General features: G+C 46.7%; 16 non-coding genes and 35 pseudogenes across 16 annotated transcripts; all 51 read left to right on the top strand.

The window, feature by feature from the left end:
* The first annotated feature begins 111 nt into the window (after positions 1–111).
* LOC144465186 (U2 spliceosomal RNA) lies at positions 112–292 on the top strand (annotated as a pseudogene).
* A 445-nt stretch (positions 293–737) lies between these two features.
* Positions 738–850, top strand: LOC144465561 (U5 spliceosomal RNA). The gene has a single exon (XR_013492693.1). It is a non-coding gene; the product is annotated as a U5 spliceosomal RNA (small nuclear RNA).
* Positions 851–993: 143 nt separating this feature from the next.
* Positions 994–1,174, top strand: LOC144465864 (U2 spliceosomal RNA; annotated as a pseudogene).
* Positions 1,175–1,619: 445 nt separating this feature from the next.
* Positions 1,620–1,728, top strand: LOC144465971 (U5 spliceosomal RNA; annotated as a pseudogene).
* A 144-nt stretch (positions 1,729–1,872) lies between these two features.
* Positions 1,873–2,053, top strand: LOC144465692 (U2 spliceosomal RNA; annotated as a pseudogene).
* Positions 2,054–2,498: 445 nt separating this feature from the next.
* LOC144465949 (U5 spliceosomal RNA) lies at positions 2,499–2,611 on the top strand. The gene has a single exon (XR_013493026.1). It is a non-coding gene; the product is annotated as a U5 spliceosomal RNA (small nuclear RNA).
* Positions 2,612–2,754: 143 nt separating this feature from the next.
* On the top strand, positions 2,755–2,935 carry LOC144466311 (U2 spliceosomal RNA; annotated as a pseudogene).
* A 445-nt stretch (positions 2,936–3,380) lies between these two features.
* On the top strand, positions 3,381–3,492 carry LOC144465325 (U5 spliceosomal RNA). Its single transcript, XR_013492485.1, has one exon. It is a non-coding gene; the product is annotated as a U5 spliceosomal RNA (small nuclear RNA).
* Positions 3,493–3,636: 144 nt separating this feature from the next.
* On the top strand, positions 3,637–3,817 carry LOC144465276 (U2 spliceosomal RNA; annotated as a pseudogene).
* Positions 3,818–4,262: 445 nt separating this feature from the next.
* Positions 4,263–4,375, top strand: LOC144465560 (U5 spliceosomal RNA). The gene has a single exon (XR_013492692.1). It is a non-coding gene; the product is annotated as a U5 spliceosomal RNA (small nuclear RNA).
* Positions 4,376–4,518: 143 nt separating this feature from the next.
* Positions 4,519–4,699, top strand: LOC144465753 (U2 spliceosomal RNA; annotated as a pseudogene).
* A 445-nt stretch (positions 4,700–5,144) lies between these two features.
* LOC144466034 (U5 spliceosomal RNA) lies at positions 5,145–5,253 on the top strand (annotated as a pseudogene).
* Positions 5,254–5,397: 144 nt separating this feature from the next.
* Positions 5,398–5,578, top strand: LOC144465681 (U2 spliceosomal RNA; annotated as a pseudogene).
* Positions 5,579–6,023: 445 nt separating this feature from the next.
* Positions 6,024–6,136, top strand: LOC144465867 (U5 spliceosomal RNA). Its single transcript, XR_013492953.1, has one exon. It is a non-coding gene; the product is annotated as a U5 spliceosomal RNA (small nuclear RNA).
* A 143-nt stretch (positions 6,137–6,279) lies between these two features.
* LOC144466300 (U2 spliceosomal RNA) lies at positions 6,280–6,460 on the top strand (annotated as a pseudogene).
* A 445-nt stretch (positions 6,461–6,905) lies between these two features.
* Positions 6,906–7,015, top strand: LOC144466032 (U5 spliceosomal RNA). The gene has a single exon (XR_013493076.1). It is a non-coding gene; the product is annotated as a U5 spliceosomal RNA (small nuclear RNA).
* A 143-nt stretch (positions 7,016–7,158) lies between these two features.
* Positions 7,159–7,339, top strand: LOC144465670 (U2 spliceosomal RNA; annotated as a pseudogene).
* A 445-nt stretch (positions 7,340–7,784) lies between these two features.
* LOC144465866 (U5 spliceosomal RNA) lies at positions 7,785–7,897 on the top strand. The gene has a single exon (XR_013492952.1). It is a non-coding gene; the product is annotated as a U5 spliceosomal RNA (small nuclear RNA).
* Positions 7,898–8,040: 143 nt separating this feature from the next.
* LOC144466459 (U2 spliceosomal RNA) lies at positions 8,041–8,221 on the top strand (annotated as a pseudogene).
* Positions 8,222–8,666: 445 nt separating this feature from the next.
* On the top strand, positions 8,667–8,776 carry LOC144466013 (U5 spliceosomal RNA). The gene has a single exon (XR_013493063.1). It is a non-coding gene; the product is annotated as a U5 spliceosomal RNA (small nuclear RNA).
* A 143-nt stretch (positions 8,777–8,919) lies between these two features.
* Positions 8,920–9,100, top strand: LOC144465185 (U2 spliceosomal RNA; annotated as a pseudogene).
* A 445-nt stretch (positions 9,101–9,545) lies between these two features.
* LOC144465724 (U5 spliceosomal RNA) lies at positions 9,546–9,650 on the top strand (annotated as a pseudogene).
* Positions 9,651–9,801: 151 nt separating this feature from the next.
* LOC144465642 (U2 spliceosomal RNA) lies at positions 9,802–9,982 on the top strand (annotated as a pseudogene).
* A 445-nt stretch (positions 9,983–10,427) lies between these two features.
* On the top strand, positions 10,428–10,536 carry LOC144465970 (U5 spliceosomal RNA; annotated as a pseudogene).
* A 144-nt stretch (positions 10,537–10,680) lies between these two features.
* On the top strand, positions 10,681–10,861 carry LOC144465659 (U2 spliceosomal RNA; annotated as a pseudogene).
* Positions 10,862–11,306: 445 nt separating this feature from the next.
* LOC144465324 (U5 spliceosomal RNA) lies at positions 11,307–11,418 on the top strand. The gene has a single exon (XR_013492484.1). It is a non-coding gene; the product is annotated as a U5 spliceosomal RNA (small nuclear RNA).
* Positions 11,419–11,562: 144 nt separating this feature from the next.
* LOC144465265 (U2 spliceosomal RNA) lies at positions 11,563–11,743 on the top strand (annotated as a pseudogene).
* A 445-nt stretch (positions 11,744–12,188) lies between these two features.
* On the top strand, positions 12,189–12,301 carry LOC144465558 (U5 spliceosomal RNA). Its single transcript, XR_013492691.1, has one exon. It is a non-coding gene; the product is annotated as a U5 spliceosomal RNA (small nuclear RNA).
* Positions 12,302–12,444: 143 nt separating this feature from the next.
* LOC144465531 (U2 spliceosomal RNA) lies at positions 12,445–12,625 on the top strand (annotated as a pseudogene).
* A 445-nt stretch (positions 12,626–13,070) lies between these two features.
* On the top strand, positions 13,071–13,180 carry LOC144466031 (U5 spliceosomal RNA). The gene has a single exon (XR_013493075.1). It is a non-coding gene; the product is annotated as a U5 spliceosomal RNA (small nuclear RNA).
* A 143-nt stretch (positions 13,181–13,323) lies between these two features.
* Positions 13,324–13,504, top strand: LOC144465648 (U2 spliceosomal RNA; annotated as a pseudogene).
* A 445-nt stretch (positions 13,505–13,949) lies between these two features.
* Positions 13,950–14,062, top strand: LOC144465944 (U5 spliceosomal RNA). The gene has a single exon (XR_013493021.1). It is a non-coding gene; the product is annotated as a U5 spliceosomal RNA (small nuclear RNA).
* A 143-nt stretch (positions 14,063–14,205) lies between these two features.
* Positions 14,206–14,386, top strand: LOC144466458 (U2 spliceosomal RNA; annotated as a pseudogene).
* Positions 14,387–14,831: 445 nt separating this feature from the next.
* On the top strand, positions 14,832–14,940 carry LOC144465994 (U5 spliceosomal RNA; annotated as a pseudogene).
* Positions 14,941–15,084: 144 nt separating this feature from the next.
* On the top strand, positions 15,085–15,265 carry LOC144466288 (U2 spliceosomal RNA; annotated as a pseudogene).
* A 445-nt stretch (positions 15,266–15,710) lies between these two features.
* LOC144465996 (U5 spliceosomal RNA) lies at positions 15,711–15,820 on the top strand. The gene has a single exon (XR_013493047.1). It is a non-coding gene; the product is annotated as a U5 spliceosomal RNA (small nuclear RNA).
* A 143-nt stretch (positions 15,821–15,963) lies between these two features.
* LOC144465337 (U2 spliceosomal RNA) lies at positions 15,964–16,144 on the top strand (annotated as a pseudogene).
* Positions 16,145–16,589: 445 nt separating this feature from the next.
* On the top strand, positions 16,590–16,698 carry LOC144466027 (U5 spliceosomal RNA; annotated as a pseudogene).
* Positions 16,699–16,842: 144 nt separating this feature from the next.
* Positions 16,843–17,023, top strand: LOC144466175 (U2 spliceosomal RNA; annotated as a pseudogene).
* A 445-nt stretch (positions 17,024–17,468) lies between these two features.
* Positions 17,469–17,581, top strand: LOC144465865 (U5 spliceosomal RNA). The gene has a single exon (XR_013492951.1). It is a non-coding gene; the product is annotated as a U5 spliceosomal RNA (small nuclear RNA).
* Positions 17,582–17,724: 143 nt separating this feature from the next.
* LOC144466277 (U2 spliceosomal RNA) lies at positions 17,725–17,905 on the top strand (annotated as a pseudogene).
* Positions 17,906–18,350: 445 nt separating this feature from the next.
* On the top strand, positions 18,351–18,460 carry LOC144466012 (U5 spliceosomal RNA). Its single transcript, XR_013493062.1, has one exon. It is a non-coding gene; the product is annotated as a U5 spliceosomal RNA (small nuclear RNA).
* Positions 18,461–18,603: 143 nt separating this feature from the next.
* LOC144465319 (U2 spliceosomal RNA) lies at positions 18,604–18,784 on the top strand (annotated as a pseudogene).
* Positions 18,785–19,229: 445 nt separating this feature from the next.
* LOC144465983 (U5 spliceosomal RNA) lies at positions 19,230–19,338 on the top strand (annotated as a pseudogene).
* A 144-nt stretch (positions 19,339–19,482) lies between these two features.
* LOC144465326 (U2 spliceosomal RNA) lies at positions 19,483–19,663 on the top strand (annotated as a pseudogene).
* Positions 19,664–20,108: 445 nt separating this feature from the next.
* LOC144466044 (U5 spliceosomal RNA) lies at positions 20,109–20,217 on the top strand (annotated as a pseudogene).
* Positions 20,218–20,361: 144 nt separating this feature from the next.
* Positions 20,362–20,542, top strand: LOC144465315 (U2 spliceosomal RNA; annotated as a pseudogene).
* Positions 20,543–20,987: 445 nt separating this feature from the next.
* LOC144465982 (U5 spliceosomal RNA) lies at positions 20,988–21,096 on the top strand (annotated as a pseudogene).
* Positions 21,097–21,240: 144 nt separating this feature from the next.
* On the top strand, positions 21,241–21,421 carry LOC144465303 (U2 spliceosomal RNA; annotated as a pseudogene).
* Positions 21,422–21,866: 445 nt separating this feature from the next.
* LOC144466002 (U5 spliceosomal RNA) lies at positions 21,867–21,976 on the top strand. The gene has a single exon (XR_013493053.1). It is a non-coding gene; the product is annotated as a U5 spliceosomal RNA (small nuclear RNA).
* Positions 21,977–22,119: 143 nt separating this feature from the next.
* LOC144466457 (U2 spliceosomal RNA) lies at positions 22,120–22,300 on the top strand (annotated as a pseudogene).
* Positions 22,301–22,595: the final 295 nt, after the last annotated feature.

The following is a 22,595-nucleotide window of genomic DNA, read 5'->3' as shown; positions in this document are numbered from 1 at the left end:
ATTTTAAGCCTGAGCTAGATTTAGGTGTTTGATGCCCAGTGAAAAGTATTGCACAGTGACAAGTGACACTTGTGCCTGAAGATTGCGTTGGGCAGCTAACGTTTGGGCCACATCACTTTTCGGCCTTTTGGCTGTAGTAAATGTTCTCATCAGTTTAATATCTGATAGGTCCTCAATAAGACGACAACATTAAACATATGTTTTTTGTGTCGGGGGCTGAAAAAGGGGCTTGCTCCGTTCACTCCACGCATCGACCCGGTATTGCAGCGCCGCTGGAAATGGCGCACCCTTCTCCTGCCTTGTGGACAACCAAATATCAACGCAAACGGAGCGGCCCATTGCTCAAATTGCCATTGGACTGAGAAACAAATGAGTCCCACTGGATGCTGTCTTCATGGCCTGGCGTTGTGGCAAAATAGGCTCTGTTGACTCCTCATCACCCATGTCCCTTGGCGAACCTCATTGGGCTCCCAGTCTCAAATGGCTGTAAAACATGACAACTGGAGTAAAAGCCAATCAACAGCAAAATGAAGTCTCAAAAAATACAGCGAGATTTGCACTTTTAATTGGCAGAAAAACACAGGACAGAGAGGAAATATTGCCACGGTGATATTGTGGGCAGGGGTAGATGAATGGGTGTGGCCTGGGATTTGGATCGCGGGGCAAGTCAGGCGTACCGTGAGTGTTTTGACTGGGACGACTAGGGTCTTTGGCTGTTCTTCATCAAAGGGCTGTACTTACTCTGGTTTCTTTTCATAACGCACAAGTCTTTCGCCTTTTACTAAAGACTTCCGTGGAAAGGAACACCAATGCGTTGAAGCTATTTTTGGCAGGCTTTGCCGTTTAGCTGAGCCTTGTGCTTTTGTGAAGATCAGAAAAGCCATTTTAAGCCTGAGCTAGATTTAGGTGTTTGATGCCCAGTGAAAAGTATTGCACTGTGACAAGTGACACTTGTGCCTGAAGATTGCGTTGGGCAGCTAACGGTTGGGCCACATCACTTTTCGGCCTTTTGGCTGTAGTATCTGTTCTCATCAGTTTAATATCTGATATGTCCTCAATAAGACGACAACATTAAACATATGTTTTTTGTGTCGGGGGCTGAAAAAGGGGCTTGCTCCGTTCACTCCACGCATCGACCCGGTATTGCAGCGCCGCTGGAAATGGCGCACCCTTCTTCTGCCTTGTGGACAACCAAATGTCAACGCAAACGGAGCGGCCCATTGCTCAAATTGCCATTGGACTGAGAAACAAATGAGTCCCACTGGATGCTGTCTTCATGGCCTGGCGTTGTGGCAAAATAGGCTCTGTTGACTCCTCATCACCCATGTCCCTTGGCGAACCTCATTGAGCTCCCAGTCTCAAATGGCTGTAAAACATGACAACTGGAGTAAAAGCCAATCAACAGCAAAATGAAGTCTCAAAAAATACAGCGAGATTTGCACTTTTAATTGGCAGAAAAACACAGGACAGAGAGGAAATATTGCCACGGTGATATTGTGGGCAGGGGTAGGGGAATGGGTGTGGCCTGGGATTTGGATCGCGGGGCAAGTCAGGCGTACCATGAGTGTTTTGACTGGGACGACTAGGGTCTCTGGCTGTTCTTCATCAAAGGGCTGTACTTACTCTGGTTTCTTTTCAAAATCAAGTCTTTCGCCTTTTACTAAAGACTTCCGTGGAAAGGAACACCAATGAGTTGAAGCTATTTTTGGCAGGCATTGTCATTTGGCTTAGCGTTGTGCTTTTGTGAAGATCAGAAAAGCCATTTTAAGCCTGAGCTAGATTTAGGTGTTTGATGCCCAGTGAAAAGTATTGCACTGTGACAAGTGACACTTGTGCCTGAAGATTGCGTTGGGCAGCTAACGGTTGGGCCACATCACTTTTTGGCCTTTTGGCTGTAGTATCTGTTCTCATCAGTTTAATATCTGATATGTTCTCAATAAGACGACAGCATTAAACATATGTTTTTTGTGTCGGGGGCTGAAAAAGGGGCTTGCTCCGTTCACTCCACGCATCGACCCGGTATTGCAGCGCCGCTGGAAATGGCGCACCCTTCTCCTGCCTTGTGGACAACCAAATATCAACGCAAACGGAGCGGCCCATTGCTCAAATTGCCATTGGACTGAGAAACAAATGAGTCCCACTGGATGCTGTCTTCATGGCCTGGCGTTGTGGCAAAATAGGCTCTGTTGACTCCTCATCACCCATGTCCCTTGGCGAACCTCATTGGGCTCCCAGTCTCAAATGGCTGTAAAACATGACAACTGGAGTAAAAGCCAATCAACAGCAAAATGAAGTCTCAAAAAATACAGCGAGATTTGCACTTTTAATTGGCAGAAAAACACAGGACAGAGAGGAAATATTGCCACAGTGATATTGTGGGCAGGGGTAGGGGAATGGGTGTGGCCTGGGATTTGGATCGCGGGGCAAGTCAGGCGTACCGTGAGTGTTTTGACTGGGACGACTAGGGTCTTTGGCTGTTCTTCATCAAAGGGCTGTACTTACTCTGGTTTCTTTTCATAACGCACAAGTCTTTCGCCTTTTACTAAAAACTTCTGTGGAAAGGAACACCAATGCGTTGAAGCTATTTTTGGCAGGCTTTGCCGTTTAGCTGAGCCTTGTGCTTTTGTGAAGATCAGAAAAGCCATTTTAAGCCTGAGCTAGATTTAGGTGTTTGATGCCCAGTGAAAAGTATTGCACTGTGACAAGTGACACTTGTGCCTGAAGATTGCGTTGGGCAGCTAACGGTTGGGCCACATCACTTTTCAGCCTTTTGGCTGTAGTATCTGTTCTCATCAGTTTAATATCTGATATGTCCTCAATAAGACGACAACATTAAACATATGTTTTTTGTGTCGGGGGCTGAAAAAGGGGCTTGCTCCGTTCACTCCACGCATCGACCCGGTATTGCAGCGCCGCTGGAAATGGCGCACCCTTCTCCTGCCTTGTGGACAACCAAATATCAACGCAAACGGAGCGGCCCATTGCTCAAATTGCCATTGGACTGAGAAACAAATGAGTCCCACTGGATGCTGTCTTCATGGCCTGGCGTTGTGGCAAAATAGGCTCTGTTGACTCCTCATCACCCATGTCCCTTGGCGAACCTCATTGGGCTCCCAGTCTCAAATGGCTGTAAAACATGACAACTGGAGTAAAAGCCAATCAACAGCAAAATGAAGTCTCAAAAAATACAGCGAGATTTGCACTTTTAATTGGCAGAAAAACACAGGACAGAGAGGAAATATTGCCACGGTGATATTGTGGGCAGGGGTAGGGGAATGGGTGTGGCCTGGGATTTGGATCGCGGGGCAAGTCAGGCGTACCATGAGTGTTTTGACTGGGACGACTAGGGTCTTTGGCTGTTCTTCATCAAAGGGCTGTACTTACTCTGGTTTCTTTTCATAACGCACAAGTCTTTCGCCTTTTACTAAAGACTTCCGTGGAAAGGAACACCAATGAGTTGAAGCTATTTTTGGCAGGCATTGTCAATTGGCTTAGCCTTGTGCTTTTGTGAAGATCAGAAAAGCCATTTTAAGCCTGAGCTAGATTTAGGTGTTTGATGCCCAGTGAAAAGTATTGCACTGTGACAAGTGACACTTGTGCCTGAAGACTGCGTTGGGCAGCTAACGGTTGGGCCACATCACTTTTCGGCCTTTTGGCTGTAGTAAATGTTCTCATCAGTTTAATATCTGATATGTCCTCAATAAGACGACAACATTAAACATATGTTTTTTGTGTCGGGGGCTGAAAAAGGGGCTTGCTCCGTTCACTCCACGCATCGACCCGTTATTGCAGCGCCGCTGGAAATGGCGCACCCTTCTCCTGCCTTGTGGACAACCAAATATCAACGCAAACGGAGCGGCCCATTGCTCAAATTGCCATTGGACTGAGAAACAAATGAGTCCCACTGGATGCTGTCTTCATGGCCTGGCGTTGTGGCAAAATAGGCTCTGTTGACTCCTCATCACCCATGTCCCTTGGCGAACCTCATTGGGCTCCCAGTCTCAAATGGCTGTAAAACATGACAACTGGAGTAAAAGCCAATCAACAGCAAAATGAAGTCTCAAAAAATACAGCGAGATTTGCACTTTTAATTGGCAGAAAAACACAGGACAGAGAGGAAATATTGCCACGGTGATATTGTGGGCAGGGGTAGATGAATGGGTGTGGCCTGGGATTTGGATCGCGGGGCAAGTCAGGCGTACCGTGAGTGTTTTGACTGGGACGACTAGGGTCTTTGGCTGTTCTTCATCAAAGGGCTGTACTTACTCTGGTTTCTTTTCATAACGCACAAGTCTTTCGCCTTTTACTAAAGACTTCCGTGGAAAGGAACACCAATGCGTTGAAGCTATTTTTGGCAGGCTTTGCCGTTTAGCTGAGCCTTGTGCTTTTGTGAAGATCAGAAAAGCCATTTTAAGCCTGAGCTAGATTTAGGTGTTTGATGCCCAGTGAAAAGTATTGCACTGTGACAAGTGACACTTGTGCCTGAAGATTGCGTTGGGCAGCTAACAGTTGGGCCACATCACTTTTCGGCCTTTTGGCTGTAGTATCTGTTCTCATCAGTTTAATATCTGATATGTCCTCAATAAGACGACAACATTAAACATATGTTTTTTGTGTCGGGGGCTGAAAAAGGGGCTTGCTCCGTTCACTCCACGCATCGACCCGGTATTGCAGCGCCGCTGGAAATGGCGCACCCTTCTCCTGCCTTGTGGACAACCAAATGTCAACGCAAACGGAGCGGCCCATTGCTCAAATTGCCATTGGACTGAGAAACAAATGAGTCCCACTGGATGCTGTCTTCATGGCCTGGCGTTGTGGCAAAATAGGCTCTGTTGACTCCTCATCACCCATGTCCCTTGGCGAACCTCATTGAGCTCCCAGTCTCAAATGGCTGTAAAACATGACAACTGGAGTAAAAGCCAATCAACAGCAAAATGAAGTCTCAAAAAATACAGCGAGATTTGCACTTGTAATTGGCAGAAAAACACAGGACAGAGAGGAAATATTGCCACGGTGATATTGTGGGCAGGGGTAGGGGAATGGGTGTGGCCTGGGATTTGGATCGCGGGGCAAGTCAGGCGTACCATGAGTGTTTTGACTGGGACGACTAGGGTCTCTGGCTGTTCTTCATCAAAGGGCTGTACTTACTCTGGTTTCTTTTCAAAATCAAGTCTTTCGCCTTTTACTAAAGACTTCCGTGGAAAGGAACACCAATGCGTTGAAGCTATTTTTGGCAGGCATTGTCATTTGGCTTAGCGTTGTGCTTTTGTGAAGATCAGAAAAGCCATTTTAAGCCTGAGCTAGATTTAGGTGTTTGATGCCCAGTGAAAAGTATTGCACTGTGACAAGTGACACTTGTGCCTGAAGATTGCGTTGGGCAGCTAACGGTTGGGCCACATCACTTTTTGGCCTTTTGGCTGTAGTATCTGTTCTCATCAGTTTAATATCTGATATGTTCTCAATAAGACGACAGCATTAAACATATGTTTTTTGTGTCGGGGGCTGAAAAAGGGGCTTGCTCCGTTCACTCCACGCATCGACCCGGTATTGCAGCGCCGCTGGAAATGGCGCACCCTTCTCCTGCCTTGTGGACAACCAAATATCAACGCAAACGGAGCGGCCCATTGCTCAAATTGCCATTGGACTGAGAAACAAATGAGTCCCACTGGATGCTGTCTTCATGGCCTGGCGTTGTGGCAAAATAGGCTCTGTTGACTCCTCATCACCCATGTCCCTTGGCGAACCTCATTGGGCTCCCAGTCTCAAATGGCTGTAAAACATGACAACTGGAGTAAAAGCCAATCAACAGCAAAATGAAGTCTCAAAAAATACAGCGAGATTTGCACTTTTAATTGGCAGAAAAACACAGGACAGAGAGGAAATATTGCCACAGTGATATTGTGGGCAGGGGTAGGGGAATGCGTGTGGCCTGGGATTTGGATCGCGGGGCAAGTCAGGCGTACCGTGAGTGTTTTGACTGGGACGACTAGGGTCTTTGGCTGTTCTTCATCAAAGGGCTGTACTTACTCTGGTTTCTTTTCATAACGCACAAGTCTTTCGCCTTTTACTAAAGACTTCTGTGGAAAGGAACACCAATGCGTTGAAGCTATTTTTGGCAGGCTTTGCCGTTTAGCTGAGCCTTGTGCTTTTGTGAAGATCAGAAAAGCCATTTTAAGCCTGAGCTAGATTTAGGTGTTTGATGCCCGGTGAAAAGTATTGCACTGTGACAAGTGACACTTGTGCCTGAAGATTGCGTTGGGCAGCTAACGGTTGGGCCACATCACTTTTCAGCCTTTTGGCTGTAGTATCTGTTCTCATCAGTTTAATATCTGATATGTCCTCAATAAGACGACAACATTAAACATATGTTTTTTGTGTCGGGGGCTGAAAAAGGGGCTTGCTCCGTTCACTCCACGCATCGACCCGGTATTGCAGCGCCGCTGGAAATGGCGCACCCTTCTCCTGCCTTGTGGACAACCAAATATCAACGCAAACGGAGCGGCCCATTGCTCAAATTGCCATTGGACTGAGAAACAAATGAGTCCCACTGGATGCTGTCTTCATGGCCTGGCGTTGTGGCAAAATAGGCTCTGTTGACTCCTCATCACCCATGTCCCTTGGCGAACCTCATTGGGCTCCCAGTCTCAAATGGCTGTAAAACATGACAACTGGAGTAAAAGCCAATCAACAGCAAAATGAAGTCTCAAAAAATACAGCGAGATTTGCACTTTTAATTGGCAGAAAAACACAGGACAGAGAGGAAATATTGCCACGGTGATATTGTGGGCAGGGGTAGGGGAATGGGTGTGGCCTGGGATTTGGATCGCGGGGCAAGTCAGGCGTACCATGAGTGTTTTGACTGGGACGACTAGGGTCTTTGGCTGTTCTTCATCAAAGGGCTGTACTTACTCTGGTTTCTTTTCAAAATCAAGTCTTTCGCCTTTTACTAAAGATTTCCGTGGAAAGGAACACCAATGAGTTGAAGCTATTTTTGGCAGGCATTGTCATTTGTTTTAGCGTTGTGCTTTTGTGAAGATCAGAAAAGCCATTTTAAGCCTGAGCTAGATTTAGGTGTTTGATGCCCAGTGAAAAGTATTGCACTGTGACAAGTGACACTGGTGCCTGAAGATTGTGTTGGGCAGCTAACGGTTGGGCCACATCACTTTTTGGCCTTTTGGCTGTAGTATCTGTTCTCATCAGTTTAATATCTGATATGTTCTCAATAAGACGACAGCATTAAACATATGTTTTTTGTGTCGGGGGCTGAAAAAGGGGCTTGCTCCGTTCACTCCACGCATCGACCCGGTATTGCAGCGCCGCTGGAAATGGCGCACCCTTCTCCTGCCTTGTGGATAACCAAATATCAACGCAAACGGAGCGGCCCATTGCTCAAATTGCCATTGGACTGAGAAACAAATGAGTCCCACTGGATGCTGTCTTCATGGCCTGGCGTTGTGGCAAAATAGGCTCTGTTGACTCCTCATCACCCATGTCCCTTGGCGAACCTCATTGGGCTCCCAGTCTCAAATGGCTGTAAAACATGACAACTGGAGTAAAAGCCAATCAACAGCAAAATGAAGTCTCAAAAAATACAGCGAGATTTGCACTTTTAATTGGTAGAAAAACACAGGACAGAGAGGAAATATTGCCACAGTGATATTGTGGGCAGGGGTAGGGGAATGGGTGTGGCCTGGGATTTGGATCGCGGGGCAAGTCAGGCGTACCGTGAGTGTTTCGACTGGGACGACTAGGGTCTTTGGCTGTTCTTCATCAAAGGGCTGTACTTACTCTGGTTTCTTTTCATAACGCACAAGTCTTTCGCCTTTTACTAAAGACTTCTGTGGAAAGGAACACCAATGCGTTGAAGCTATTTTTGGCAGGCTTTGCCGTTTAGCTGAGCCTTGTGCTTTTGTGAAGATCAGAAAAGCCATTTTAAGCCTGAGCTAGATTTAGGTGTTTGATGCCCAGTGAAAAGTATTGCACTGTGACAAGTGACACTTGTGCCTGAAGATTGCGTTGGGCAGCTAACGGTTGGGCCACATCACTTTTCGGCCTTTTGGCTGTAGTAAATGTTCTCATCAGTTTAATATCTGATATGTCCTCAATAAGACGACAGCATTAAACATATGTTTTTTGTGTCGGGGGCTGAAAAAGGGGCTTGCTCCGTTCACTCCACGCATCGACCCGGTATTGCAGCGCCGCTGGAAATGGCGCACCCTTCTCCTGCCTTGTGGACAACCAAATATCAACGCAAACGGAGCGGCCCATTGCTCAAATTGCCATTGGACTGAGAAACAAATGAGTCCCACTGGATGCTGTCTTCATGGCCTGGCGTTGTGGCAAAATAGGCTCTGTTGACTCCTCATCACCCATGTCCCTTGGCGAACCTCATTGGGCTCCCAGTCTCAAATGGCTGTAAAACATGACAACTGGAGTAAAAGCCAATCAACAGCAAAATGAAGTCTCAAAAAATACAGCGAGATTTGCACTTTTAATTGGCAGAAAAACACAGGACAGAGAGGAAATATTGCCACGGTGATATTGTGGGCAGGGGTAGGGGAATGGGTGTGGCCTGGGATTTGGATCGCGGGGCAAGTCAGGCGTACCATGAGTGTTTTGACTGGGACGACTAGGGTCTTTGGCTGTTCTTCATCAAAGGGCTGTACTTACTCTGGTTTCTTTTCAAAGTCAAGTCTTTCGCCTTTTACTAAAGACTTCCGTGGAAAGGAACACCAATGAGTTGAAGCTATTTTTGGCAGGCTTTGCCATTTGGCTGAACCTTGTGCTTTTGTGAAGATCAGAAAAGCCATTTTAAGCCTGAGCTAGATTTAGGTGTTTGATGCCCAGTGAAAAGTATTGCACAGTGACAAGTGACACTTGTGCCTGAAGATTGCGTTGGGCAGCTAACGTTTGGGCCACATCACTTTTCGGCCTTTTGGCTGTAGTAAATGTTCTCATCAGTTTAATATCTGATAGGTCCTCAATAAGACGACAACATTAAACATATGTTTTTTGTGTCGGGGGCTGAAAAAGGGGCTTGCTCCGTTCACTCCACGCATCGACCCGGTATTGCAGCGCCGCTGGAAATGGCGCACCCTTCTCCTGCCTTGTGGACAACCAAATATCAACGCAAACGGAGCGGCCCATTGCTCAAATTGCCATTGGACTGAGAAACAAATGAGTCCCACTGGATGCTGTCTTCATGGCCTGGCGTTGTGGCAAAATAGGCTCTGTTGACTCCTCATCACCCATGTCCCTTGGCGAACCTCATTGGGCTCCCAGTCTCAAATGGCTGTAAAACATGACAACTGGAGTAAAAGCCAATCAACAGCAAAATGAAGTCTCAAAAAATACAGCGAGATTTGCACTTTTAATTGGCAGAAAAACACAGGACAGAGAGGAAATATTGCCACAGTGATATTGTGGGCAGGGGTAGGGGAATGCGTGTGGCCTGGGATTTGGATCGCGGGGCAAGTCAGGCGTACCGTGAGTGTTTTGACTGGGACGACTAGGGTCTTTGGCTGTTCTTCATCAAAGGGCTGTACTTACTCTGGTTTCTTTTCATAACGCACAAGTCTTTCGCCTTTTACTAAAGACTTCCGTGGAAAGGAACACCAATGCGTTGAAGCTATTTTTGGCAGGCTTTGCCGTTTAGCTCAGCCTTGTGCTTTTGTGAAGATCAGAAAAGCCATTTTAAGCCTGAGCTAGATTTAGGTGTTTGATGCCCAGTGAAAAGTATTGCACTGTGACAAGTGACACTTGTGCCTGAAGATTGCGTTGGGCAGCTAACGGTTGGGCCACATCACTTTTCGGCCTTTTGGCTGTAGTATCTGTTCTCATCAGTTTAATATCTGATATGTCCTCAATAAGACGACAACATTAAACATATGTTTTTTGTGTCGGGGGCTGAAAAAGGGGCTTGCTCCGTTCACTCCACGCATCGACCCGGTATTGCAGCGCCGCTGGAAATGGCGCACCCTTCTCCTGCCTTGTGGACAACCAAATGTCAACGCAAACGGAGCGGCCCATTGCTCAAATTGCCATTGGACTGAGAAACAAATGAGTCCCACTGGATGCTGTCTTCATGGCCTGGCGTTGTGGCAAAATAGGCTCTGTTGACTCCTCATCACCCATGTCCCTTGGCGAACCTCATTGAGCTCCCAGTCTCAAATGGCTGTAAAACATGACAACTGGAGTAAAAGCCAATCAACAGCAAAATGAAGTCTCAAAAAATACAGCGAGATTTGCACTTTTAATTGGCAGAAAAACACAGGACAGAGAGGAAATATTGCCACGGTGATATTGTGGGCAGGGGTAGGGGAATGGGTGTGGCCTGGGATTTGGATCGCGGGGCAAGTCAGGCGTACCATGAGTGTTTTGACTGGGACGACTAGGGTCTCTGGCTGTTCTTCATCAAAGGGCTGTACTTACTCTGGTTTCTTTTCAAAATCAAGTCTTTCGCCTTTTACTAAAGACTTCCGTGGAAAGGAACACCAATGAGTTGAAGCTATTTTTGGCAGGCATTGTCATTTGGCTTAGCGTTGTGCTTTTGTGAAGATCAGAAAAGCCATTTTAAGCCTGAGCTAGATTTAGGTGTTTGATGCCCAGTGAAAAGTATTGCACTGTGACAAGTGACACTTGTGCCTGAAGATTGCGTTGGGCAGCTAACGGTTGGGCCACATCACTTTTTGGCCTTTTGGCTGTAGTATCTGTTCTCATCAGTTTAATATCTGATATGTTCTCAATAAGACGACAGCATTAAACATATGTTTTTTGTGTCGGGGGCTGAAAAAGGGGCTTGCTCCGTTCACTCCACGCATCGACCCGGTATTGCAGCGCCGCTGGAAATGGCGCACCCTTCTCCTGCCTTGTGGACAACCAAATATCAACGCAAACGGAGCGGCCCATTGCTCAAATTGCCATTGGACTGAGAAACAAATGAGTCCCACTGGATGCTGTCTTCATGGCCTGGCGTTGTGGCAAAATAGGCTCTGTTGACTCCTCATCACCCATGTCCCTTGGCGAACCTCATTGGGCTCCCAGTCTCAAATGGCTGTAAAACATGACAACTGGAGTAAAAGCCAATCAACAGCAAAATGAAGTCTCAAAAAATACAGCGAGATTTGCACTTTTAATTGGCAGAAAAACACAGGACAGAGAGGAAATATTGCCACGGTGATATTGTGGGCAGGGGTAGGGGAATGGGTGTGGCCTGGGATTTGGATCGCGGGGCAAGTCAGGCGTACCATGAGTGTTTTGACTGGGACGACTAGGGTCTTTGGCTGTTCTTCATCAAAGGGCTGTACTTACTCTGGTTTCTTTTCATAACGCACAAGTCTTTCGCCTTTTACTAAAGACTTCCGTGGAAAGGAACACCAATGAGTTGAAGCTATTTTTGGCAGGCATTGTCAATTGGCTTAGCCTTGTGCTTTTGTGAAGATCAGAAAAGCCATTTTAAGCCTGAGCTAGATTTAGGTGTTTGATGCCCAGTGAAAAGTATTGCACTGTGACAAGTGACACTTGTGCCTGAAGATTGCGTTGGGCAGCTAACGGTTGGGCCACATCACTTTTCGGCCTTTTGGCTGTAGTAAATGTTCTCATCAGTTTAATATCTGATATGTCCTCAATAAGACGACAACATTAAACATATGTTTTTTGTGTCGGGGGCTGAAAAAGGGGCTTGCTCCGTTCACTCCACGCATCAACCCGTTATTGCAGCGCCGCTGGAAATGGCGCACCCTTCTCCTGCCTTGTGGACAACCAAATATCAACGCAAACGGAGCGGCCCATTGCTCAAATTGCCATTGGACTGAGAAACAAATGAGTCCCACTGGATGCTGTCTTCATGGCCTGGCGTTGTGGCAAAATAGGCTCTGTTGACTCCTCATCACCCATGTCCCTTGGCGAACCTCATTGGGCTCCCAGTCTCAAATGGCTGTAAAACATGACAACTGGAGTAAAAGCCAATCAACAGCAAAATGAAGTCTCAAAAAATACAGCGAGATTTGCACTTTTAATTGGCAGAAAAACACAGGACAGAGAGGAAATATTGCCACGGTGATATTGTGGGCAGGGGTAGATGAATGGGTGTGGCCTGGGATTTGGATCGCGGGGCAAGTCAGGCGTACCGTGAGTGTTTTGACTGGGACGACTAGGGTCTTTGGCTGTTCTTCATCAAAGGGCTGTACTTACTCTGGTTTCTTTTCATAACGCACAAGTCTTTCGCCTTTTACTAAAGACTTCCGTGGAAAGGAACACCAATGCGTTGAAGCTATTTTTGGCAGGCTTTGCCGTTTAGCTGAGCCTTGTGCTTTTGTGAAGATCAGAAAAGCCATTTTAAGCCTGAGCTAGATTTAGGTGTTTGATGCCCAGTGAAAAGTATTGCACTGTGACAAGTGACACTTGTGCCTGAAGATTGCGTTGGGCAGCTAACAGTTGGGCCACATCACTTTTCGGCCTTTTGGCTGTAGTATCTGTTCTCATCAGTTTAATATCTGATATGTCCTCAATAAGACGACAACATTAAACATATGTTTTTTGTGTCGGGGGCTGAAAAAGGGGCTTGCTCCGTTCACTCCACGCATCGACCCGGTATTGCAGCGCCGCTGGAAATGGCGCACCCTTCTCCTGCCTTGTGGACAACCAAATGTCAACGCAAACGGAGCGGCCCATTGCTCAAATTGCCATTGGACTGAGAAACAAATGAGTCCCACTGGATGCTGTCTTCATGGCCTGGCGTTGTGGCAAAATAGGCTCTGTTGACTCCTCATCACCCATGTCCCTTGGCGAACCTCATTGAGCTCCCAGTCTCAAATGGCTGTAAAACATGACAACTGGAGTAAAAGCCAATCAACAGCAAAATGAAGTCTCAAAAAATACAGCGAGATTTGCACTTGTAATTGGCAGAAAAACACAGGACAGAGAGGAAATATTGCCACGGTGATATTGTGGGCAGGGGTAGGGGAATGGGTGTGGCCTGGGATTTGGATCGCGGGGCAAGTCAGGCGTACCATGAGTGTTTTGACTGGGACGACTAGGGTCTCTGGCTGTTCTTCATCAAAGGGCTGTACTTACTCTGGTTTCTTTTCAAAATCAAGTCTTTCGCCTTTTACTAAAGATTTCCGTGGAAAGGAACACCAATGAGTTGAAGCTATTTTTGGCAGGCATTGTCATTTGTTTTAGCGTTGTGCTTTTGTGAAGATCAGAAAAGCCATTTTAAGCCTGAGCTAGATTTAGGTGTTTGATGCCCAGTGAAAAGTATTGCACTGTGACAAGTGACACTGGTGCCTGAAGATTGTGTTGGGCAGCTAACGGTTGGGCCACATCACTTTTTGGCCTTTTGGCTGTAGTATCTGTTCTCATCAGTTTAATATCTGATATGTTCTCAATAAGACGACAGCATTAAACATATGTTTTTTGTGTCGGGGGCTGAAAAAGGGGCTTGCTCCGTTCACTCCACGCATCGACCCGGTATTGCAGCGCCGCTGGAAATGGCGCACCCTTCTCCTGCCTTGTGGACAACCAAATATCAACGCAAACGGAGCGGCCCATTGCTCAAATTGCCATTGGACTGAGAAACAAATGAGTCCCACTGGATGCTGTCTTCATGGCCTGGCGTTGTGGCAAAATAGGCTCTGTTGACTCCTCATCACCCATGTCCCTTGGCGAACCTCATTGGGCTCCCAGTCTCAAATGGCTGTAAAACATGACAACTGGAGTAAAAGCCAATCAACAGCAAAATGAAGTCTCAAAAAATACAGCGAGATTTGCACTTTTAATTGGCAGAAAAACACAGGACAGAGAGGAAATATTGCCACAGTGATATTGTGGGCAGGGGTAGGGGAATGGGTGTGGCCTGGGATTTGGATCGCGGGGCAAGTCAGGCGTACCGTGAGTGTTTCGACTGGGACGACTAGGGTCTTTGGCTGTTCTTCATCAAAGGGCTGTACTTACTCTGGTTTCTTTTCATAACGCACAAGTCTTTCGCCTTTTACTAACGACTTCCGTGGAAAGGAACACCAATGAGTTGAAGCTTTTTTTGGCAGGCTTTGCCGTTTAGCTGAGCCTTGTGCTTTTGTGAAGATCAGAAAAGCCATTTTAAGCCTGAGCTAGATTTAGGTGTTTGATGCCCAGTGAAAAGTATTGCACTGTGACAAGTGACACTTGTGCCTGAAGATTGCGTTGGGCAGCTAACGGTTGGGCCACATCACTTTTCGGCCTTTTGGCTGTAGTAAATGTTCTCATCAGTTTAATATCTGATATGTCCTCAATAAGACGACAGCATTAAACATATGTTTTTTGTGTCGGGGGCTGAAAAAGGGGCTTGCTCCGTTCACTCCACGCATCGACCCGGTATTGCAGCGCCGCTGGAAATGGCGCACCCTTCTCCTGCCTTGTGGACAACCAAATATCAACGCAAACGGAGCGGCCCATTGCTCAAATTGCCATTGGACTGAGAAACAAATGAGTCCCACTGGATGCTGTCTTCATGGCCTGGCGTTGTGGCAAAATAGGCTCTGTTGACTCCTCATCACCCATGTCCCTTGGCGAACCTCATTGGGCTCCCAGTCTCAAATGGCTGTAAAACATGACAACTGGAGTAAAAGCCAATCAACAGCAAAATGAAGTCTCAAAAAATACAGCGAGATTTGCACTTTTAATTGGCAGAAAAACACAGGACAGAGAGGAAATATTGCCACGGTGATATTGTGGGCAGGGGTAGGGGAATGGGTGTGGCCTGGGATTTGGATCGCGGGGCAAGTCAGGCGTACCATGAGTGTTTTGACTGGGACGACTAGGGTCTTTGGCTGTTCTTCATCAAAGGGCTGTACTTACTCTGGTTTCTTTTCAAAATCAAGTCTTTTGCCTTTTACTAAAGACTTCCGTGGAAAGGAACACCAATGAGTTGAAGCTATTTTTGGCAGGCATTGTCATTTGGCTTAGCCTTGTGCTTTTGTGAAGATCAGAAAAGCCATTTTAAGCCTGAGCTAGATTTAGGTGTTTGATGCCCAGTGAAAAGTATTGCACTGTGACAAGTGACACTTGTGCCTGAAGATTGCGTTGGGCAGCTAACGGTTGGGCCACATCACTTTTCAGCCTTTTGGCTGTAGTATCTGTTCTCATCAGTTTAATATCTGATATGTCCTCAATAAGACGACAACATTAAACATATGTTTTTTGTGTCGGGGGCTGAAAAAGGGGCTTGCTCCGTTCACTCCACGCATCGACCCGGTATTGCAGCGCCGCTGGAAATGGCGCACCCTTCTCCTGCCTTGTGGACAACCAAATATCAACGCAAACGGAGCGGCCCATTGCTCAAATTGCCATTGGACTGAGAAACAAATGAGTCCCACTGGATGCTGTCTTCATGGCCTGGCGTTGTGGCAAAATAGGCTCTGTTGACTCCTCATCACCCATGTCCCTTGGCGAACCTCATTGGGCTCCCAGTCTCAAATGGCTGTAAAACATGACAACTGGAGTAAAAGCCAATCAACAGCAAAATGAAGTCTCAAAAAATACAGCGAGATTTGCACTTTTAATTGGCAGAAAAACACAGGACAGAGAGGAAATATTGCCACGGTGATATTGTGGGCAGGGGTAGGGGAATGGGTGTGGCCTGGGATTTGGATCGCGGGGCAAGTCAGGCGTACCATGAGTGTTTTGACTGGGACAACTAGGGTCTTTGGCTGTTCTTCATCAAAGGGCTGTACTTACTCTGGTTTCTTTTCAAAATCAAGTCTTTCGCCTTTTACTAAAGACTTCCGTGGAAAGGAACACCAATGAGTTGAAGCTATTTTTGGCAGGCATTGTCATTTGTTTTAGCGTTGTGCTTTTGTGAAGATCAGAAAAGCCATTTTAAGCCTGAGCTAGATTTAGGTGTTTGATGCCCAGTGAAAAGTATTGCACTGTGACAAGTGACACTTGTGCCTGAAGACTGCGTTGGGCAGCTAACGGTTGGGCCACATCACTTTTCGGCCTTTTGGCTGTAGTATCTGTTCTCATCAGTTTAATATCTGATATGTCCTCAATAAGACGACAGCATTAAACATATGTTTTTTGTGTCGGGGGCTGAAAAAGGGGCTTGCTCCGTTCACTCCACGCATCGACCCGGTATTGCAGCGCCGCTGGAAATGGCGCACCCTTCTCCTGCCTTGTGGACAACCAAATATCAACGCAAACGGAGCGGCCCATTGCTCAAATTGCCATTGGACTGAGAAACAAATGAGTCCCACTGGATGCTGTCTTCATGGCCTGGCGTTGTGGCAAAATAGGCTCTGTTGACTCCTCATCACCCATGTCCCTTGGCGAACCTCATTGGGCTCCCAGTCTCAAATGGCTGTAAAACATGACAACTGGAGTAAAAGCCAATCAACAGCAAAATGAAGTCTCAAAAAATACAGCGAGATTTGCACTTTTAATTGGCAGAAAAACACAGGACAGAGAGGAAATATTGCCACAGTGATATTGTGGGCAGGGGTAGGGGAATGGGTGTGGCCTGGGATTTGGATCGCGGGGCAAGTCAGGCGTACCATGAGTGTTTTGACTGGGACGACTAGGGTCTTTGGCTGTTCTTCATCAAAGGGCTGTACTTACTCTGGTTTCTTTTCAAAATCAAGTTTTTTGCCTTTTACTAAAGACTTCCGTGGAAAGGAACACCAATGAGTTGAAGCTATTTTTGGCAGGCATTGTCATTTGGCTTAGCCTTGTGCTTTTGTGAAGATCAGAAAAGCCATTTTAAGCCTGAGCTAGATTTAGGTGTTTGATGCCCAGTGAAAAGTATTGCACTGTGACAAGTGACACTTGTGCCTGAAGATTGCGTTGGGCAGCTAACGGTTGGGCCACATCACTTTTCGGCCTTTTGGCTGTAGTATCTGTTCTCATCAGTTTAATATCTAATATGTCCTCAATAAGACGACAGCATTAAACATATGTTTTTTGTGTCGGGGGCTGAAAAAGGGGCTTGCTCCGTTCACTCCACGCATCGACCCGGTATTGCAGCGCCGCTGGAAATGGCGCACCCTTCTCCTGCCTTGTGGACAACCAAATATCAACGCAAACGGAGCGGCCCATTGCTCAAATTGCCATTGGACTGAGAAACAAATGAGTCCCACTGGATGCTGTCTTCATGGCCTGGCGTTGTGGCAAAATAGGCTCTGTTGACTCCTCATCACCCATGTCCCTTGGCGAACCTCATTGGGCTCCCAGTCTCAAATGGCTGTAAAACATGACAACTGGAGTAAAAGCCAATCAACAGCAAAATGAAGTCTCAAAAAATACAGCGAGATTTGCACTTTTAATTGGCAGAAAAACACAGGACAGAGAGGAAATATTGCCACAGTGATATTGTGGGCAGGGGTAGGGGAATGGGTGTGGCCTGGGATTTGGATCGCGGGGCAAGTCAGGCGTACCGTGAGTGTTTTGACTGGGACGACTAGGGTCTTTGGCTGTTCTTCATCAAAGGGCTGTACTTACTCTGGTTTCTTTTCATAACGCACAAGTCTTTCGCCTTTTACTAAAGACTTCTGTGGAAAGGAACACCAATGCGTTGAAGCTATTTTTGGCAGGCTTTGCCGTTTAGCTGAGCCTTGTGCTTTTGTGAAGATCAGAAAAGCCATTTTAAGCCTGAGCTAGATTTAGGTGTTTGATGCCCAGTGAAAAGTATTGCACTGTGACAAGTGACACTTGTGCCTGAAGATTGCGTTGGGCAGCTAACGGTTGGGCCACATCACTTTTCAGCCTTTTGGCTGTAGTATCTGTTCTCATCAGTTTAATATCTGATATGTCCTCAATAAGACGACAACATTAAACATATGTTTTTTGTGTCGGGGGCTGAAAAAGGGGCTTGCTCCGTTCACTCCACGCATCGACCCGGTATTGCAGCGCCGCTGGAAATGGCGCACCCTTCTCCTGCCTTGTGGACAACCAAATATCAACGCAAACGGAGCGGCCCATTGCTCAAATTGCCATTGGACTGAGAAACAAATGAGTCCCACTGGATGCTGTCTTCATGGCCTGGCGTTGTGGCAAAATAGGCTCTGTTGACTCCTCATCACCCATGTCCCTTGGCGAACCTCATTGGGCTCCCAGTCTCAAATGGCTGTAAAACATGACAACTGGAGTAAAAGCCAATCAACAGCAAAATGAAGTCTCAAAAAATACAGCGAGATTTGCACTTTTAATTGGCAGAAAAACACAGGACAGAGAGGAAATATTGCCACGGTGATATTGTGGGCAGGGGTAGGGGAATGGGTGTGGCCTGGGATTTGGATCGCGGGGCAAGTCAGGCGTACCATGAGTGTTTTGACTGGGACGACTAGGGTCTTTGGCTGTTCTTCATCAAAGGGCTGTACTTACTCTGGTTTCTTTTCAAAATCAAGTCTTTCGCCTTTTACTAAAGACTTCCGTGGAAAGGAACACCAATGAGTTGAAGCTTTTTTTGGCAGGCTTTGCCGTTTAGCTGAGCCTTGTGCTTTTGTGAAGATCAGAAAAGCCATTTTAAGCCTGAGCTAGATTTAGGTGTTTGATGCCCAGTGAAAAGTATTGCACTGTGACAAGTGACACTTGTGCCTGAAGATTGCGTTGGGCAGCTAACGGTTGGGCCACATCACTTTTCGGCCTTTTGACTGTAGTAAATGTTCTCATCAGTTTAATATCTGATATGTCCTCAATAAGACGACAGCATTAAACATATGTTTTTTGTGTCGGGGGCTGAAAAAGGGGCTTGCTCCGTTCACTCCACGCATCGACCCGGTATTGCAGCGCCGCTGGAAATGGCGCACCCTTCTCCTGCCTTGTGGACAACCAAATATCAACGCAAACGGAGCGGCCCATTGCTCAAATTGCCATTGGACTGAGAAACAAATGAGTCCCACTGGATGCTGTCTTCATGGCCTGGCGTTGTGGCAAAATAGGCTCTGTTGACTCCTCATCACCCATGTCCCTTGGCGAACCTCATTGGGCTCCCAGTCTCAAATGGCTGTAAAACATGACAACTGGAGTAAAAGCCAATCAACAGCAAAATGAAGTCTCAAAAAATACAGCGAGATTTGCACTTTTAATTGGCAGAAAAACACAGGACAGAGAGGAAATATTGCCACGGTGATATTGTGGGCAGGGGTAGGGGAATGGGTGTGGCCTGGGATTTGGATCGCGGGGCAAGTCAGGCGTACCATGAGTGTTTTGACTGGGACGACTAGGGTCTTTGGCTGTTCTTCATCAAAGGGCTGTACTTACTCTGGTTTCTTTTCAAAATCAAGTCTTTCGCCTTTTACTAAAGACTTCCGTGGAAAGGAACACCAATGAGTTGAAGCTATTTTTGGCAGGCATTGTCATTTGGCTTAGCCTTGTGCTTTTGTGAAGATCAGAAAAGCCATTTTAAGCCTGAGCTAGATTTAGGTGTTTGATGCCCAGTGAAAAGTATTGCACTGTGACAAGTGACACTTGTGCCTGAAGATTGCGTTGGGCAGCTAACGGTTGGGCCACATCACTTTTCGGCCTTTTGGCTGTAGTATCTGTTCTCATCAGTTTAATATCTGATATGTCCTCAATAAGACGACAGCATTAAACATATGTTTTTTGTGTCGGGGGCTGAAAAAGGGGCTTGCTCCGTTCACTCCACGCATCGACCCGGTATTGCAGCGCCGCTGGAAATGGCGCACCCTTCTCCTGCCTTGTGGACAACCAAATATCAACGCAAACGGAGCGGCCCATTGCTCAAATTGCCATTGGACTGAGAAACAAATGAGTCCCACTGGATGCTGTCTTCATGGCCTGGCGTTGTGGCAAAATAGGCTCTGTTGACTCCTCATCACCCATGTCCCTTGGCGAACCTCATTGGGCTCCCAGTCTCAAATGGCTGTAAAACATGACAACTGGAGTAAAAGCCAATCAACAGCAAAATGAAGTCTCAAAAAATACAGCGAGATTTGCACTTTTAATTGGCAGAAAAACACAGGACAGAGAGGAAATATTGCCACGGTGATATTGTGGGCAGGGGTAGGGGAATGGGTGTGGCCTGGGATTTGGATCGCGGGGCAAGTCAGGCGTACCATGAGTGTTTTGACTGGGACGACTAGGGTCTTTGGCTGTTCTTCATCAAAGGGCTGTACTTATTCTGGTTTCTTTTCAAAATCAAGTCTTTCGCCTTTTACTAAAGACTTCCGTGGAAAGGAACACCAATGCGTTGAAGCTATTTTTGGCAGGCATTGTCATTTGGCTTAGCCTTGTGCTTTTGTGAAGATCAGAAAAGCCATTTTAAGCCTGAGCTAGATTTAGGTGTTTGATGCCCAGTGAAAAGTATTGCACTGTGACAAGTGACACTTGTGCCTGAAGATTGCGTTGGGCAGCTAACGGTTGGGCCACATCACTTTTCGGCCTTTTGGCTGTAGTATCTGTTCTCATCAGTTTAATATCTGATATGTCCTCAATAAGACGACAGCATTAAACATATGTTTTTTGTGTCGGGGGCTGAAAAAGGGGCTTGCTCCGTTCACTCCACGCATCGACCCGGTATTGCAGCGCCGCTGGAAATGGCGCACCCTTCTCCTGCCTTGTGGACAACCAAATATCAACGCAAACGGAGCGGCCCATTGCTCAAATTGCCATTGGACTGAGAAACAAATGAGTCCCACTGGATGCTGTCTTCATGGCCTGGCGTTGTGGCAAAATAGGCTCTGTTGACTCCTCATCACCCATGTCCCTTGGCGAACCTCATTGGGCTCCCAGTCTCAAATGGCTGTAAAACATGACAACTGGAGTAAAAGCCAATCAACAGCAAAATGAAGTCTCAAAAAATACAGCGAGATTTGCACTTTTAATTGGCAGAAAAACACAGGACAGAGAGGAAATATTGCCACGGTGATATTGTGGGCAGGGGTAGGGGAATGGGTGTGGCCTGGGATTTGGATCGCGGGGCAAGTCAGGCGTACCATGAGTGTTTTGACTGGGACGACTAGGGTCTTTGGCTGTTCTTCATCAAAGGGCTGTACTTACTCTGGTTTCTTTTCAAAATCAAGTCTTTCGCCTTTTACTAAAGACTTCCGTGGAAAGGAACACCAATGAGTTGAAGCTATTTTTGGCAGGCATTGTCATTTGGCTTAGCCTTGTGCTTTTGTGAAGATCAGAAAAGCCATTTTAAGCCTGAGCTAGATTTAGGTGTTTGATGCCCAGTGAAAAGTATTGCACTGTGACAAGTGACACTTGTGCCTGAAGATTGCGTTGGGCAGCTAACGGTTGGGCCACATCACTTTTCGGCCTTTTGGCTGTAGTATCTGTTCTCATCAGTTTAATATCTGATATGTCCTCAATAAGACGACAGCATTAAACATATGTTTTTTGTGTCGGGGGCTGAAAAAGGGGCTTGCTCCGTTCACTCCACGCATCGACCCGGTATTGCAGCGCCGCTGGAAATGGCGCACCCTTCTCCTGCCTTGTGGACAACCAAATATCAACGCAAACGGAGCGGCCCATTGCTCAAATTGCCATTGGACTGAGAAACAAATGAGTCCCACTGGATGCTGTCTTCATGGCCTGGCGTTGTGGCAAAATAGGCTCTGTTGACTCCTCATCACCCATGTCCCTTGGCGAACCTCATTGGGCTCCCAGTCTCAAATGGCTGTAAAACATGACAACTGGAGTAAAAGCCAATCAACAGCAAAATGAAGTCTCAAAAAATACAGCGAGATTTGCACTTTTAATTGGCAGAAAAACACAGGACAGAGAGGAAATATTGCCACGGTGATATTGTGGGCAGGGGTAGGGGAATGGGTGTGGCCTGGGATTTGGATCGCGGGGCAAGTCAGGCGTACCATGAGTGTTTTGACTGGGACGACTAGGGTCTTTGGCTGTTCTTCATCAAAGGGCTGTACTTACTCTGGTTTCTTTTCAAAATCAAGTCTTTCGCCTTTTACTAAAGACTTCCGTGGAAAGGAACACCAATGAGTTGAAGCTATTTTTGGCAGGCATCGCCATTTGGCTGAACCTTGTGCTTTTGTGAAGATCAGAAAAGCCATTTTAAGCCTGAGCTAGATTTAGGTGTTTGATGCCCAGTGAAAAGTATTGCACTGTGACAAGTGACACTTGTGCCTGAAGATTGCGTTGGGCAGCTAACGGTTGGGCCACATCACTTTTCGGCCTTTTGGCTGTAGTAAATGTTCTCATCAGTTTAATATCTGATATGTCCTCAATAAGACGACAGCATTAAACATATGTTTTTTGTGTCGGGGGCTGAAAAAGGGGCTTGCTCCGTTCACTCCACGCATCGACCCGGTATTGCAGCGCCGCTGGAAATGGCGCACCCTTCTCCTGCCTTGTGGACAACCAAATATCAACGCAAACGGAGCGGCCCATTGCTCAAATTGCCATTGGACTGAGAAACAAATGAGTCCCACTGGATGCTGTCTTCATGGCCTGGCGTTGTGGCAAAATAGGCTCTGTTGACTCCTCATCACCCATGTCCCTTGGCGAACCTCATTGGGCTCCCGGTCTCAAATGGCTGTAAAACATGACAACTGGAGTAAAAGCCAATCAACAGCAAAATGAAGTCTCAAAAAATACAGCGAGATTTGCACTTTTAATTGGCAGAAAAACACAGGACA

Source organism: Epinephelus lanceolatus, chromosome 12 (assembly GCF_041903045.1).
Source record: "Epinephelus lanceolatus isolate andai-2023 chromosome 12, ASM4190304v1, whole genome shotgun sequence".
Lineage (NCBI taxonomy): Eukaryota > Metazoa > Chordata > Actinopteri > Perciformes > Serranidae > Epinephelus > Epinephelus lanceolatus.
The sequence above is the reverse complement of the archived record's forward strand: the minus strand, read 5'-3'. Positions and strand labels throughout refer to the sequence as shown.